The sequence below is a fragment of the Chaetura pelagica genome, unplaced genomic scaffold, assembly GCF_000747805.2.
Source record: "Chaetura pelagica isolate M959 unplaced genomic scaffold, ChaPel_1.0 scaffold62, whole genome shotgun sequence".
NCBI classification, from domain to species: Eukaryota; Metazoa; Chordata; class Aves; order Apodiformes; family Apodidae; genus Chaetura; species Chaetura pelagica.
Genome location: NW_009952438.1, coordinates 148106 through 151507, shown reverse-complemented (window position 1 = coordinate 151507; position 3402 = coordinate 148106). Strand labels below are relative to the sequence as shown.

The 3402-nt window shown below is 46.7% G+C and overlaps 1 protein-coding gene across 1 annotated transcript in view; it reads right to left on the bottom strand.

The window, feature by feature from the left end:
* KIAA1919 (KIAA1919 ortholog) overlaps nt 1-2322 on the bottom strand; it is a 9005-nt gene extending 6683 nt beyond the window's left edge. The window contains exon 1 of the mRNA XM_010008379.1: nt 2299-2322. The gene's annotated coding sequence lies outside the window, so the exon portion shown is untranslated. The remainder of the gene's footprint in view (nt 1-2298) is intronic.
* Between the last annotated feature and the right edge of the window lie 1080 nt (nt 2323-3402).

The window sequence follows — 3402 nt, the reverse complement described above, 5'->3', positions numbered from 1 at the left end:
GGCCCCGCTGCAGCTCCTTCCCCTATTAAAGCCAGAAGCAGCCGGGGTAGCATTCAAGCCTCACCAAACACAACGATAATAACCGAGTTTGTTTGGTTTTTTTAACAGACCCGTAGAAATCTGATTATTTTGGGTCCCCTTCTATAAGTAAAGAAGGACTTGGGGGTGGTGAGAGCCTGGCCCAGGTTGCCCAGGGAACCTGTGGCTGCCCCATCCCTGGCAGTGTTGAAGGGCAGGTTGGATGGGGCTTGGAGCAGCCTGGTCACTTCCAACCCATTCTATAATTCATCAGTAGACAGCATTCCAAATAAAAACAATTTCAAAGTATAAAATGACAGCATTAGTTTTCTGAAAACCATATACATGTTAAACCCCATCTCCGGATGCTAGTATTTTCCTCCCTTAACTAGCTGTCATCATAAATGCTGGTATAAAAACAGCTTCCTGAAAAAGTACTAACGTATTTGAAAGGTATTCTTCTCACTTGTGTTTTACAAGGTTACAAAGAGGTTTTGCACCTTGGGAACGTACAAATGACAACAGCACTAGGGCTCCGAAAAAGCTTTAAGGCACCTTTTTCAAAGTTTAATTCAAAATACAAGCAGTCTAGAGAATAACCCCCAGCGGAATGGGAATATTTCCTCCTTATCATCAGATACATCTATGAAAGAACAAAGTATTTGGCCCTACTACAAAGGAAAGGTGAATGAACCCCTCTGATTTACTGAAGCTGTCAATGAGGAAACACTTCACACTGCCAAGGTAAACCAAGGTGGAATTGGTAGTGGGCCAGTGAATGATCAAAGTTCCCCTGATTTACACTGGCAGGGCATGAAGCCAAATATGGACAATTCTTGTAAAAAGCCACTCAAGTTTATTCTACCACAGTTTCCCTCTCTCCATTTTACTTTTGCCTTTTGTGAATGCCACTGTTCTGGAAGTTTGAGATGAAACCCCAGAATGGAAGAGTACACAACATTTTCAGACGCATGTAACAGACCTGTCGGGGCTGGAAGGGACCTCTAGAGATCATCCAGTCCCACCCCACTCCAGCAGGACCCCCAGGAGCACATCCCACAGGGCTGCATCCAGGGGTGAATCTCTCCAGAGAAGGGGACTCCACAGCCCCCTGGGCAGCCTGTCCCAGGGCTCTCTCACCCTCACAGCCAAGAAGTTTCTCCCCACCTTTCAGGGGCACTTCCCATGTTCCAGCTGGTGCCCGTTGCCCCTCGCCCTGTCCCTGGGCACTGCTGAGCAGAGTCTGGCTCCATCCTCCTGCACCCACCCTCAGACACGTGTAGGCAGTGATCAGGTCTCCCCTCAGCCTTCTCTTCTCCAGGCTGAGCAGCCCCAGCTCCCTCAGCCTTTCCTCAGCAGGGAGATGTTCCAAACCCCCCTGGCATCTTTGTCACCCTCCCCTGGACTCTCTCCAGCAGTTCCCTGTCTCTCTTGAACTGGGGAGCCCAGAACTGGGCACAACACTCCAGCTGTGGCCTCACCAGGGCAGAGCAGAGCAGAGGGGCAGGATGACCTCTCTCCACCTCCTGGACACACTTCCTTATGCACCCCAGGCTTCCATGGGCCCTCTTGGCCACAAAGACACATCCCTGCCTCATAGATCATTTCCAGTGGTATTAAAAGCTGTAAAGGCTTTAAACCCAAGTCTGCATACGAGATTCAATAGTAATCAGAATATAACTCTATTTTTTAAAAAATACATGTTTTGCAGGAGATTTAAGACTAAAAATGATGGATGCAGTAACAAATGGGGCTCTTAAGAATTATTATCTTTATTCTGAATCATTTGAGACTGATCACAGTTACTTTAGCACCATGAAAACATTAGACATTCATTTCTTACCCTTCTCACAAAGCAGAACTTTAAAGAATGGAGTTAAGGCCAGCAAAATGTATATCTTTTAATATCAAAAACAACATACAAAATATGATGTCTATAAAGATACTCAAAGATGTCCGTATTATCAATATTAGCACACATTTTAGTATAAATTCAGTCTAATCTTAGCATATGCAGTTCTGAAACATTAAACATGTTGACACAATATATATATGTATATATAAAGGATTAGAAGGCATACTGAGAATATGCCACAGTTTGCATGACTAGAAACTCCCTGGCTGTCTGGAACTGTCACAGTGCTGTGCTTGTCAACAGTGAAACACACAGGAGAACAATTGCTTTTCCTCAGCTCTGCCCCCATCCCAGTGCTACAGCTCCTGTGGTTAAAATGCAGAATGTTGGTGTGTGCCCTGCTCAAAATACAGAGCTACACACACAATACCAGAGAGCCAGTTCAGGCAGAGGATGTGCCTGAAGTCAGCTCCCATAGCCCTTCCAGCTGCTGGAGGGGCTCAGAGCCCAGAGAGGCAGCACCTCTCTGAGTTCCCTGCTCAGAGGGGACAGCCAAGCCCCAAGGGCTGCAGCACCATGAGATGCCCCAGCCAGCACAGTGAGGACCTGTGAGGAGAACCCCAAGGATAGCAGTCTTGATTCCCATCCTTTGGAAGCATCTCCTGCCCTTCAGCAGGTACCACCTGATGCAAGGAAGGGAGCAGGGCACTCCTGCTTTCACAGGCAGTGTCCATTTCTTACCCCATATGTGACCAAAGCATCATCTAGTCTGAGACCTGCCCTCAGCACTCCTGGAGTTGCCAGTTGCTCCCCCCTCACAAAAACTTGCCTGCCCTGTCAGGCTACAACTACTCACAGGGTTACTGCAGCTTGAGAAAGGAAGGCTGACAAGTGTGCAGCAGCTGGGACAATCCCGTGTCTCCAATGGGAAGGGGGGTGGATGTGCCCAGGCATCATCCATGAAGAGCCAAAGCAGAAAGATGTCAGTGCCTCCCTCATCTGGTACTGACTGTGCCCTGAAGGGTGGCCACAGAATGGCTGTGCCACCTGTGACATGAGTGAGCAATTCAGGAAGCTCCATAAGTGGTCGGTGAAAGTAAACTTAGGAAAAAAATAATTAAGTGTTAATGCAGAACGTACAAAGATCTGGATGAAAGAAATTCCAAGAGTGTGTTAATTTGAAAGTCTTGGTTTGAGACTTGTACAGGTCCTTTAACATGTAGCCAGAACAAATCCATCAATACATTTTCATTAATTACACATTGTAGATTGTTGCACAGCTTAGAGGTAAATAAGAACCTGAAGGGTTTTTGTTATTTCAGACTCTCTGAACAAACACATGAAGACTTACAAGGCTCATACCTCCTGAAAAAAACGTGTCAGCCGCATATAAATCCAACCCCTTGCTCAACATTAATCCTGATTTCATGGTCTGGTGAACATCGAGGAGGACTGGGAATTTCACACTGCCATTTAAGGGACCCTCTTGCTACTCCCTTTCTGCAGCTCACTCTGAGAGCACAGAATGG